This window comes from Aulonocara sp. 'chitande type north' Nkhata Bay, linkage group LG3 (assembly GCF_057382095.1).
Source record: "Aulonocara sp. 'chitande type north' Nkhata Bay isolate Kocher_YH1m ecotype deep benthic linkage group LG3, A_spYH_male_GT1.1, whole genome shotgun sequence".
Classification (NCBI taxonomy): Eukaryota; Metazoa; Chordata; class Actinopteri; order Cichliformes; family Cichlidae; genus Aulonocara; species Aulonocara sp. 'chitande type north' Nkhata Bay.
Window position 1 is genome coordinate 44,646,443 of NC_141346.1, and position 13,560 is coordinate 44,660,002.

Below are 13,560 nucleotides of genomic sequence, written 5' to 3' on the forward strand. Positions count from 1 at the left end.
GTGACAGCATTGTTCATTTCACGATTCGACCTGAAACAAATCCCACCCCTGCACTCCCCAGAAAGCTCTTTAATCATTGTTACAGTGCTCATATGAAGTTACCCTAAGACCAATATTTGCACTATTGATTCTTTTTTATTGTTATTCAATCTCTGTTAGCTTCGTATGACCTTTAATCAGTCACTAACAGATCTTTATTATATTTTTAATACTTTTTGATCAATGACAAAACGGAGCAGCTTTCATAGACTGGTGGGGTTATATTTCCTCAGCCTCCAAGGGTTTCAATTTCATCAAAAGGTTTACATTCTGGTCTTTTACCTTACCCTTGGGGAATGTCTTTGTCAACTGTTGGACACAGGTGTGCATCAAGAAGGCCGTGTGCTATGAAAGAAGCCACTCAGTCCCCACTGAAATGCACCTTTAATTGTCATAAACGTTTTTATTTTGATTCTTTGGAGATCTATCTGCTGTTAAGCAGTATATACCAGTGAAATATCTACTGCTTGATTGTATTTTTATCTTGCATGTGACTTTAAACGCTGGCTGTTATTCAGTCATTAGTTTTGCTTCGGCGACCACATCACCTCACCTTTCTCTTCACCGTAACATCTCTGTCAAAAACAAGAAGAAAAAAGAAAGCATACATCAAACGGATGGTTTTTTCCTGTTTATTTACTTACTTTTTCTTCTCTTATGAATTTTTGATTTAAGGTGATAATTATGGGATGTCGCCTCACTGTCCTTTTCCACTCTCTCATTAGCCTTGGCTGTCCGTCACCTGACACTTTTATAGGCTGCAATTATGGAAAACCTATTCCATCCACACTGACACCTATGCAAAAAGCTTTTATGATCCACGTCAGCTCCTTCCCTAAGAGGAAGACCGAGTTGCGCTGGTGTTTTTTTCCACTCAGCGACCACACAGACTAACAACTTGTTTTGCGGACGGATAATAAAAAGGTCTAAAATGGCCGTGGAAAATTTGCGACACGGAGTCAAAACATTTTGTCTGCTTTGAGATGCGATGCCATTAGGGCCCAACTTGAAGTAAGACTCGAGATAATTTAACTGCAATTATTCTTCCGTGCAGATACAGTGGGGGTTTTTTCCCTTTCAGGTGGAAAATTAATTGGAATCTAAAGCAGAGCTGTTTTCTTCTTCTTCTTTTCTTTTTTTCCACCATCAACTCCCACACTATGCTCACTTTTGGAGCGTAAAGTGCAATGCTTCACCATGTTTTTAGCGCAGGAAAGAGGAAGAACAGAATGCTAACTGTGAGTAATGTGACCCCAGCGCTTCTGCCTGCCTGTCACTCATCATGGTATGGAAGGGCAGAAGGACTAAACGAAATCAATGGTCAAACACGCCAAAATCTCTGCCAAACAGGACTCGAGGGACAGATTTCAAATGTATATTTATTTATTTTTTCCCCACATTCCAGCATTTTTTCACACTGATGACTAAGACTAAACACAATGTTGGATTTTTCCATAGAAGTCAGAGAAAAATAATAATGCTAGCTTAATATAAGTTGTTATCACATGTACCTCATTGGTATTTTCTGGGTGTAGGCGGGCTGTGCGGCTCTATATGATGTACTATACTGTTTCCAGAGTGCGTGTAGTGAAGGTGGACTGCTTTCAGCTGAGGCAAGGGGGAGGGGAGGCACATGAATCATAGCTCGCATGGTGGGTATAAAGTTCATTTTTTTATCCAGACAGACCATCAGTCAGGCCTTGCAGGATGTGGCCGAGCCTCCTGATATCAATCTGCATGGAGGCCTCCTCTTTCTCCCTAGAGGGGGTGAGGAGGGAGAGGGGAGTGCTTTGATTTAAACGGCAGCATTTATCACACCTGCTCCAGCATCTTAAAGGACAACCATGTGAGACAGAGAAGAGGTGGCGCTGGTGTCAGAGAAACAGCATTACCATGCGCGGCCTCCCACTGGAAGCGTGGCTGCCCTGGCGATGACATTGCTAATACTCGCTCGTACGATTTTCTGACTAATTTGGATTAGTCGTGTTACGTTTCCGCGGCATTAAATTGATGGCGCCGCTGCCGAATTTCGATTACGGCTCACGGCCTGCACAGTTTGCGAAGTGTGTCACGGCTCATAAAAGTTGAAATTGTACCCTGAGCCTTAACCTTCCTTCATGCTTGGTTTTGCAGCATAGCTTGGCGTTAGACCATTAACTACACAAATGTTTGCGAGGAACAATAAATCAACCTGGCAACGCTTTCTTTTGCAGCTGCTCGCTCTTATATTGTGGCCACACACTGCCAAAGATTTCATAAGGCACAGCAGTCACTCTGTGCTTCCAATTATCTGTAAACGCAGATATTATACAACACATATTCACCTCTTGAATTCCAATATCTCTGTTTTCCATTTAGCTTTCGGCCTCGGCGTCACAAGCGCTTCCTGAAATGGCTATTGTAACACTAACATCAGCCATGATAATGATAATAGAATAGGAGAAAATGCTTGCATTGCTACAAACACTATCCCAACGTGACAGCGTCGTCCATCTTCATAATGTCCCCGCGGTACCCACCCCCGCCCTCCTCCTCAAAGGGCAGACATGCTAGGTACATTGACAAGACAGCAAATGCAGAGCTGCTAAATGCTTCTGGAAAAGTCCAAACAGAGACGCACGCGGGCAGATCTCTTGCTACCTCTGTGCTTATGTGAGGTATTGCAAGCACTGCCGTTACAATTTGTTTGATGGAGAAACACCACATGCAGAGAATTAATACTGTGTTAACAAACAGAACATTGATCATATTGTCACCAGCATGTCACATTAATTTCCAAAAAGCCAATGTGGTATTGAGATCACTCCTTACAACGTGGGAGGAAATTTGGACCGTTCTTCCTTAGAGAACTGCTTCAGTTTAGCCATATTCTTAGTGTGTCTGGTGTGAATGGCTGGATGTCTGGGCTCTGACTGGACCGCTCCAAAACACAGATTTTCTTTGTTGAAAATAATTGTGTGCTAGAGTTGCTTTAATGTTTAAGGTTATTGTCCTGCTGTGTCATCCAGTTAGTGCTGACCCAAGGCCCCAGTCGCACGGGTCACGGGGGAAAATACAGGATTAAACACCGCCACCTTGCCAGCAAGCTATTTATTCGACCAGTAGACAAATTATATAACGTGTTATACAATAAATACATGTCCGGTAAAGGTACGAGATTCCGGAATGGCACCACTTACCTCAACATCCAGCTGTGAAAGCTGCATCAACCTGAGCCAAAAAGTGATCGAGCTGGAACAAAGGATATCCACGCTATACCAAATCCAGGGGGCTGAATGCGAACTTGACACGATCCTCCTTGGCAAAGCTCAAACCACCGCTACTAGCGCTGAGCTAGCCGACACAGTGCACCATCCAGCTGCTGTGTCCCAAGATCCCGCCAACAGTCAACACAGGCTCTCAACTTGCGTCGCTGGTGCTTCTGCCAAGGACGAGAACTCCTGGTTTCAGCTAGGGGCCAGACCCAAGGCTCTGGTCAGCTCCACTCCACTCCAACCAGCGCCATGGACCATGGTTGAGACGCGCGGTGGCTGCAGAGGGGGCAGGAGGATCCGTCTCTCGCACCCTCACCCCTCCGGTGCGGTAGTATTGGAGAATAAATTCAATGTCCTGGATCCTGTGGACTTTCCTCCTCTGACCGCTAGCCCTCGCCATCCCGCTGTGTCGCTGAGGTCTGCGCCATCTCCACCACTACGCCCCCGGAGCCGCGGCGGGCAACCCGACGCTGTGGTGCAAACTCACCGCAGAGAGCTGTGCTTTACCCCGGCTCCTCGGAGAAGAGGACCCACGGCGCGGCTACCTGGGAGTCACTCACGCAGTCCGGCTGGCGCATCTCCATCTGAACACCCCCGGTGTTGCGGCGCGGGCGTCTCAGATGGCCAACAGCCCCCGGTGGCACTTCCTCTCTCCACGCTGGTCCTCGGGGATTCCATCGTCAGGAACGTGCGGATAAGGGGGGCGCTCACGCTGTCGTTCCCGGGAGCCACTGTTGTTGACATAGTGGACAGAATTCCCAACATTCTGGCATCCCACCCACAGGTTAACCGGCTCATCATCCACATCGGCACCAATGACATCCCCAAACAGCAATCTGAGCTGCTGAAGTTGGACTTCCTCGAACTCTTCAGCCTCCTTGGTCAGTTGCAGGTGAGTGCTTTTATCTCTGGGCCCACCCCCACCTGTGGCAGAGGGATAGGCCGTTTCAGCCGGCTGCTCAGCCTTAACACCTGGCTTTCCTCTGCCTGTATCTCCCACGGCGTGGGTTTTATTAACAACTTTGATGCCTTCTGGGAGAGGAGGCATCTTTTTGGGGCAGACGGGCTCCACCTCAACGCCTGGGGACGCCGTTTGCTGTCCGCCAATTTGGCATTTGGCGTACAGCACTCCCGCACATCGCCACTGTCTGCCACTGACTGATGTTCCCCTGGTCCCAGCTCCTATATTTGTTCCACTTTTAACAGTAATACACAAAACTCTGGACTAGGACCTTTCTCTCCCACAGTCAACACAAAACCCGTCATAATCACAAACAGAGAGCAACAGAATTATCATAAATCCAGTAACTCCAAAAACATTAATAACCTCCGGCCTCTTCAAAAATATCAACATCCATTCAACTCTATTGTCAATAATCCACCAGTCTCAATCAGTATGGCACTTTTAAATGTACGCTCTCTGTTGAACAAGTCTTTTATTATTAATGATTTAATTTTAGATAATAAACTTGACTGTTTATTTTTAACTGAAACATGGCTGGGTTCGGATGCACCAGTTGTTCTCACTGAGGCCTCCCCACCAAATTTTACTTTCTCTTTTTCTATTAGAAGTGGTAAGAGAGGTGGTGGGACTGCATCTTTAACCAACAACACACTCACCTCCAAACACATTTTATTTGATCATTTTACCACTTTTGAATTCCATGCTATTGTTTTCAGCAGCCCTCCAGTTTTATCTGTCACAATTTATAGACCACCCAAAGACAGCGCTGCTTTTATCAAGGAATTCTCAGAATTTTTAACAAACATACATTCAAACTATAATATGATAATTTTAACCGGTGATTTTAACCTGCACATAGATAATCCTTCTGACCCTGCATCAAAATAATTCTTAAACATTCTTCACTGTTTGGATTTTACCCAGCCGACTCACAACAGAGGACACACTCTGGACCTGGTCATCACCCATGGGCTGTCCACCAGCGTGTCCTCTGTTGTTGACTTGGCTGTCTTTGACCACTACTGTGTGTTTTTTAACATCACCGGTTTTATTCAGCGGGAGACCTCGGTGCGAACTGTGAGGAGGCGCTATCTAACCTCTGAAGTGGCTGCAAATTTTACCAGGGTTTTAGTCAAATGCCCCCCTGTGATTTTACCTGCACCCTGCGATTTGATTTTTAGTTATTTTAACAGCAAACTGAAGAAAAGCCTTGACTCCGTTGCTCCACTCACCACCAAAAAGATTAAGCAGCTGCGCGCGCTCCCGCGGACGGTAATCACGATCACGATCACTGCCCCCTTAGCCTGGAGCTAAGGGGGCAAAACAATCACATGAGTGCTGCTGTTGGACTGAGGAAGAATAAAGTAGTCATGGTAAGCCAATCACATGACCACTTCAAGATGACAAAGCAACAAGGTGATATATACCAGTTTTTAAATTGTGTTGATAGGCCACGTCGGGAGATTTGGCTGTTTAGGAAGAGCGGGAAGTTTTAGGGGTGACGGCAAGAGAGAGAGAGAGCGAGTGGACAGAAATATTCGGAGTGGCACAAATAATTTGTGGCATCTTATTGAATGCAGAACAGCTGATTGTTATCTAAATAGTTTGAAATGGTTATTAAAAAAAGAGGGTAAAAGGTGAATGGCTGCAAATAACTTTGTTTACAAAACTTGTGCATATGATTTTAAAATTGACAATTTCTATTAGTTAGTTATAGTTATAAAATATGATTCAATAAACATATTTGTGGTTGTTACAGTGAAAAATAGAACTTTTTCTACTCAGATTTTAAGTTTTTGTCTGATTTTAGATCAATTGTGTTAATACAGTACGTCAACATGAAAACATAACTGTAAATTCAGACACGTGAGGTTGTGCTGAAAAGAATGATACCAAACAAAGCAAAGTAAATAGTTTTTAAAGGTGAAATGTGGAGGGAAAATCAAAAGTAGTTAAAAATGGCCAATTATACCCTGGACCCCAGAGGGTTAGACTTTTTTTTTTAAGTAACACAATAGTTACTTTTCAAGTAATTAATTACTTTTAGAATCTTGTAACAGTTACTAACTCAGTTACTTTTTTGAAGAAGTAACTTGCAACTATAATTAATTACCTTTTCAAAGTAACTTGCCCAACACTGCTCCCGAGTCTACAGCTTTGGCCACTGCTCATCAGTAGTGACTGTATTCCAATAATAAAGAGTCTGGATCCACCACAGAGTCTACTGCTTCCTAGGTAGGCTGTCAGTCCACTGTTTACCTCAGCTGCCTATGCCGGGTCAAAAACAGCCGTGTCTATAATGATTGATACGACTCAATGAGTCAGTGACGCTTACTTCTGTCTGATGATATTGATACTGAAGATATCGTGGGCTTTTCTGTCAGTAAGCGCTGCTGTTATTGTCGCTGTTAGCTAGCGTTGCTGAAACGGTTTTTGAAATGGATCTAACGCTGGATCTTAGTGAATGATGCTTGGTAAACTTAGCTGGCTGCTGTTTAGTCAGCTTGCTTTTCAGCTGTCCAGAGATGGGAGGGTCACAGGAGTAATCTGATTTATCTAATTTGGTAATAAGCACATTTTTTGTGTTAGAACTCGAACTTCAGTTCAGGAGATGAGGCCTGAGGTGAAGAGGAAGAGGTTGACATTTTGATGCCAGTGACGTTGTGTTTTTCCTTCTTTGGCGAAGCGGACCTCTTCTCCATAAAAGTAAAACACAAGTAAGATTCCTCATATTTTGAAGGTTCAGTGAATGTTCCTCCACTACAAGTGGACACCTTCGAGTTCCCCTCTGCATTTCGAATATTACATATTTGACCACCTCTAGTCACATAGGTAAAACACAAATGGGTGGAAGGGCAATGTCCACCTCGGCCACTGTGTTCAAGATGACGGGGCAACATGACAGCGTCTTCAAAAGAGCGCCCACTTGTATGTATTTTTAATAGATGTTTTTGAGAACACATCAAACACTAATCAATGTATATTTGAATATAATATTATTTTTTCTATTAAATAACCTAAAAAAACGACTTAATGCACCTTTAAGTTTGTGCATGTGTGTCTTAAAAATGGTCTTTTAAGAGTTAACCAGGACCAACTCCGCCAAAAAAAACACAACTTTTTTCCTTTTTTGTGAACACCACTCAGTTGGCTTATTGAAAAACACTTTCTCTCAGCGAAAATAAAAAGCTGGCAAGATGGGCAGCCTGGCAGTGCCCTTGTTTGGTTCCTGGCACAGGCAATCACATCCCCTCTCCTGTTCAACAATGGAGGGGAAATATTAATTACCGTTTTGTCAGAATTAATACTGTGTGCAGGAGGGAAGGAGAAGAGGAAAACAGAGAAGCCTATCTCGAATGAGGCTGTGCCTGCCCAGTGCTAGCTAATTACATTCTCACCAAACATTTCAAGGGGAGTTATGAAAACCAAAGCAAACCAGGGTGCCAGTGGACTCCATCCAACACAGTAGTGACAGATGCCATTTCATTATGTTTTTACTGGCTAACTTCCTCTGATCTTTTGTTGAGCTCGAGCAGCTTCTTTGAGGTGGTGTCAACTGTAGCGGCGCTGGTGGTAAGCACTGATTTTTTAAAAAAAAGATTGTAATCCTGTTGAGGGGGTGGAGGGGGAATCTCGGTGCATGACTGACTGAAGATTTTATTGAAATATGTCTTGCTCTGATCTCTTGCCTTCTTGTTCCAGCTAGGAACTATTTTCCTGTCAAGACAAAGCACGAGTAATAGAATCAATCTTTGCCTCACTTTCCGGAAAACACACAGCAAATGGGGAAAAATAAACCTGCAGCCCCTCCCCCCTCTAATGGCTTGTTGGTCTTCTATTAATCAGCCAAGATAAAGAGCTGCAAAAAGCTATAAATTCAAAGTATTGTTTTAATTTGCACAAGTGCATCTGTCACCAATCCTGTCACAAGGACCCAGCCCTTGATCAATGTGCTTGCACTGACGCAGGGGATTAACATAGCAAGAGCTGCTCTGAGTATTGCGTTTAGTATTATGAAGGCTAATCTGCTTTATTTCATGACCTATTATAATATTTTTATTGGTGGTCCTAATTGATCTCAGTAGGATATTACGCTGACAGCTTGACATTGAGTAAAGTGCATTGCTCTTAAGCTCAACAACAACAAAAATTTGTTAGTTTTTTCGTTTTTGACCCAAGTTACCATAAATCTTAAACGACACACATGAAATAATAATAATTGTTATTATAGTCATAATGAGAGGCTGTAAACAAATAAAGGACTCTCTATTCTGGGTGTTTAAGTTGTTTCCAAGAAACAAACCTTTGACCTTGACAAGAGAAAATATGGAGTGATCTGATTTCAAAAACACTCTCCTGCTCGTACGGACACACGGCCGTCTTCAGGTCCCCGAGTGTGACTTTTCTGCTCTCCTTGATGCGCATGGCTTATTTAAGACGCCCGAACGGGTCAGTCGAAGGTGAATTGCTCACACAAGTGGGAGCCGGCTCGGGACCGAGCGCCTCGCCTGTTTCCTTCGAGCCTGTTTGATTGGGTTTTAGCACTCAGTTAGCATCAGGAGGCCCTCGAATGGATTGCTGTCAGGGCCGGCAGACATGCCAAGTGGAGAAAGCGACAGCGCTCCTGCTCTTGTTGCGAGTTGACCGGCGATCCCTTGCGCATCACTTCTGCGCCGGCTCATCCATCGCGACCTCCTCCAGCCCCCCAACCCCCCTAACACGCACACACAGCTCATTCCCTCGCCTCACCTTCTTTCACTTCCTTCCTTAATCTCCATTCTCACTCTGTCAGCTCTCTCGTGCCCCAGGAGGCGGCATAGGCCCCCGTCAATTAGGCTTGAGTTATTGCTGAGATATAGCCAACACAATCCAGTGTTCCAGTCGGGAGATGGAATCTTATTGACAGATCATTCCCCGTAATAATACCTACTCGCAGTCGGTATTGGCAGGCCGTTTTATAAAGCCATTCCACACTTATCAACAGACTAGTGCACTGCCAGGTGTTCACACCTGTGTAAAGAAGCTTAATTTCAAGACACCAGGGTGCATAAACATTACTATATGTTACTCTGACCCCGTGACAGACAATATAGCTGAACCCAAATGTGCAAATTGACCCCTCTGGCTCAGTGACAACTTCATTTTCTCATCCAATTTGTCACAGTTTGGCTTTAAGCTGCAGCCATGACACAAATCATGCTCGCTCACACTTGTAGCAGCAGGGTCAGTCTCCTTAAATGATCTGCTTTACTATATGTATTTTCTTGTTGGCTGATCTACTGCACCTGTTTGAACAGAGCTACAGAGATTCCAAACATTACTATTCAAACAGCGACGAGAAACAAACAAAAAAACCAGACGTCTTTTTCTGGTTTTAGAAGAATAGCGTGGATGAACATATTTTGAGTATGTAAATAGATTAGCGCTGCCAGCGGAGGGTAGAAATCCATTTCCAACCACAGGAAACGAGGGTCCACAAAGCCAGACTTCCTTTTTAATGATTAATGATGGAAGATATTGAAGCCATGCTCTTTTTCAGGCTTAAAACGTCCACAATCTTATTTCCAGATATCTGCGTTACAATCCTTTCTTTGTCTGGCCTCTCTTAATGCTATAAAAGGCACCTTCCATCAAAGATAAACCTGTAATAGCAGCGTATCCGGCCAGCTAAAACTATTATCCATACATCTAGTTTGCATTGCTGGTGAGATGGTAAGCCTCGGAGAATCCAGACATGCCTCTTACCCGTGCACATTAGGGAGCCAATTTCATTTAATTTGGTCTCCACTAAGGTGTGATATCTATTGATATACTGAAAAGCAGGTGGAGTTGTGATTTCATTTAATCCAGTGCCCACAAACAGGCCTGCTGTGTGTGTTTATATGTATATATTAGAAACGATGGGGGTGGGACTACAATATGTTGTTGATTATCCAAACTGTCACTTCAGGAATTTGAAACAATACTTTATAGCTGTCAGAGCAGTTTTTTTGTTTTTGTTTTAATATATATAATCTAATCCTCATGAAGAGTAATTAGCATTAAAAGAGCTGATTAGGCCCCTTTTCTTCTTCTGATAATGACTTGAGCTGATATAAGCTCCTCTTATTTCTCAAAAATGATGTGGTCGCCAGCGATTCTGTTTTAAACTTCATCGCAGTGCTAATCCGTATGCCTCGAGTGATAAATCCCAAAGATCCACGGCTAATCTCGCTCAACAATGACAGGAGAGTTACCCCCTCTGATACAGCCACAAATCAGCCTTTCAGAAGCAATTATCATTTTGGACAACTCTACTCTGGTGCTGAAACACCCTGCAGATACCGAGCGGGGGGAGAATCTGGGCCAGAAGTGTATTTTTGCATGCCTTAATGGGCATGTCGGTGTGTGACCAGGCCTTCACTGGAGAGGACCATCAGGAAGAGAAGACCACGGTGGCCTCTTTTAGAATCTTTCCTCAACTATTTTTGCCTACAGAGGTTTCTTTGTATCTATGTAGACATTAGAAAGCTGAAGTCAGTGACACGAAGCATCAACCAATGCATTAAAACCAAACTACCTGCATAGAGTATATGCATTCATTAAACATGCTTCACATACAGTTAAATGAAAAAGAAAGTAACCCTCCTTCTCTATCACGACATACGTGAAACTTTAATCATAACATGTTACATCATTATTAAGGCAGTGTAGGATCATCTTGACAGAGAACCGAAAAAAAGGCAGAAACAACAACAAGTTGTGTGAAGGTGCGGTCATACTAAATAGAGACTTTTAGAATTCTGTTTTTGTCTACCCATCCATCCATTCGCTTCCGCTTATCCTTTTCAGCCTATCCCAGCTGTCTTATGGCGAGAATCGGGGTACACTTGGAGAGGTCGCAGGGCTAACATATAGACGGAGACAACCAATCGCACTCACATTCACTCCCCCATTCATACTTATGGGCAATTTAGTGTTTCCAATTAACCTAACCCCACTAAGTGCATGTCTTTGGACTGTGGGAGGAAGTACCCGGGGAGAACCCACACAGTCATACAAAGGACGCATGCTTATATACCATTGGTTATAACAGTTAAAGGGCACATAGTGCAAGTTTCCAGCAAATGACTAAAACCAAATTCAACAGTCGGTTAAATCTCTCGTTAGACTCTCCAGTTTAGACTTTACTTTGATAAGTGGAAGTTCAATCACTTTTTTTCTCTTAAGACAAAATAAGTATGAGTTTTCAATAAAAAACTCATACTGGTATTCTTCAAAATGCAATCCTCTCTTCTACAAATGGCTTTCATGTGAGCGCCGTGATTAAACATGATGACTTTCACTACCGACAGAACGAGAAAGTCTTGATTGAATCTGCAGTGTTTCAGAATGAAGAGTATTTAATGACCACGTGCTTGAAGCCACAAATATTCGCGGCTATTTTAGGTTCTCACTGGGCTTAGTCGAGGTTAGTGAAAGATTGTAGTTCATTAAAAACAAAGTGAACACAAAGACACCTAAAAAAGGACGTGTTTACTTTTACATTTACTCAAAGGACAAGCTACAAAAACGCAGCAGAGACATTAAACAATCAGGTAGCAATTACATCTCACTGCAAGCGTGTCTGGCAACAAGAAACAGTCGAATTAAAACACAACCGTCACGCCAATTTACCGACAGATAAACGGCTTCAGAGGCGACTCCCATCAGTTTCTGTTACAGAGAGCATCGACATCAAGCCCGCTCCTTCAGAAGCGCTCTATTCATTTGCAGCCATGAAGCGACAGGAACTGTCACATCAGATATGCCAGCTCAGCGTCAAATTACTCATAAAAACTTCTTCAACAACCGGCTCCTTACACTGAATCCTCACCACCTGCAGTACTAATGAAATACAGTACCTATGTTAAGATGGTGTAATGTCTGCGCTTATTACTGTCACCTTCCCACTGTAGCATCCACTCATTAGCTGCCGCAGCAAATGAATTATACCTCACAGCTATGCTTTTTGCTGCTTTAACACGGGGTCTGGAGCAGCACGTTAGTCCCCTCACTATGCAGTTAATGCCGTAATCATTTACAGCATGAGAGGGGCCAGGGCACCGGCAGGTAGAGAGAGTAATTTGGACGCTGGTGGTTTAATTTGGATTTTGCGAAACGGCGCCATAAAATGGAAAAGAGGGGAAAAAGAAAAGGTTTCATCTCGTAGCAAAGCAGCAGAAGCAGCAGCAGGCATTGCTATAACCTTTACTTCCTCATGTCAGGTCACCAATCAGAGAGCAGCCTTCTGAGATGAGCCCATGCACTGTCATTACTGTGCCAGTCACTGACACTCCTCTCACCCTCCGACCACCCACGGTGCCCAGCACCTTAATAAATAATTCATAGGCAAAGGAACATGTGAAGGGCACATGCTCAGTCAGGGCTTTGCTTTCCATTTGTTTCACATGACTGACACACAAAGAAGACACATTGCCTTTTTTCAAGCATATTTGCGATGCAAGTTTTCAGAACCGGACTGAGATGCATCGTTACGCGTAACGGCGTACGAACGAACTCACCTTCAGCACGCGGGCTACGTGAAGACACGCTTCTTTGTTCTGCCGCACACTTCTCCTAAGGTGGAGCGCGCTGACCCACGTCATCGCTGTGGAATTGTAAAACACGACAGGCGCGGCGAGTTGCGTTTTGCATTCGCCGCACAGACGGCACGCCGAGGCCATTTTATGCGCGGTTATGAAGCAGAGTCGGGGTGCATATTTCATCAACACCTCCTGACAGATATGAATCAGGGCTGATGTCAAACCCAAATCAGTATTCTGTTAACAGCTCACTTGTGCCTCATTAACGACTGGGCTAGATGTTGCCATGACTACCCAGCAGAAAGGCCATCGGGGGTTCACAGTGTCAGCTCCCCACTCCCCATCACTTTAACCCTCTCCTCAGACACACAAGAGTCATTACCCCTTGATAGCGCGTGGGCTGTTAAGTGCAGGGACCATATATCATAAAAACATTAGGAACAGATATATATATTTATATATAGGTCTTTCATTTCTTATATCAGTGAGGGTGTTATATAAATGAATTCCTGTATCTGCCTGGCTGTCAGAGTGGGCTACACTAGTGTACTATTGTATGATCCTGCGGGCTGCCATGTTTCCAGGTAAAGAGGGCCCCTCTCCTCACTAATGGCACTCCAGGGAATGACCTTGACAGCTTGAAAACGAGCACATTAAGTAGAACACTTAAATGTATAATTATGCACTTGTTCCAGTGGAACTGTCGCTGCTCTGTAGGTTAAATCATTATGGCTTAGAT

The 13,560-nt window shown here is 43.8% G+C and overlaps 1 protein-coding gene across 1 annotated transcript in view; it reads left to right on the plus strand.

Moving 5' to 3' along the window:
• The window catches only part of LOC147335852 (glucosidase 2 subunit beta-like), a 177,559-nt gene that overhangs the window by 151,484 nt on the left and 12,515 nt on the right, over window positions 1-13,560 (plus strand). The gene's annotated exons all lie outside the window — the stretch shown is intronic.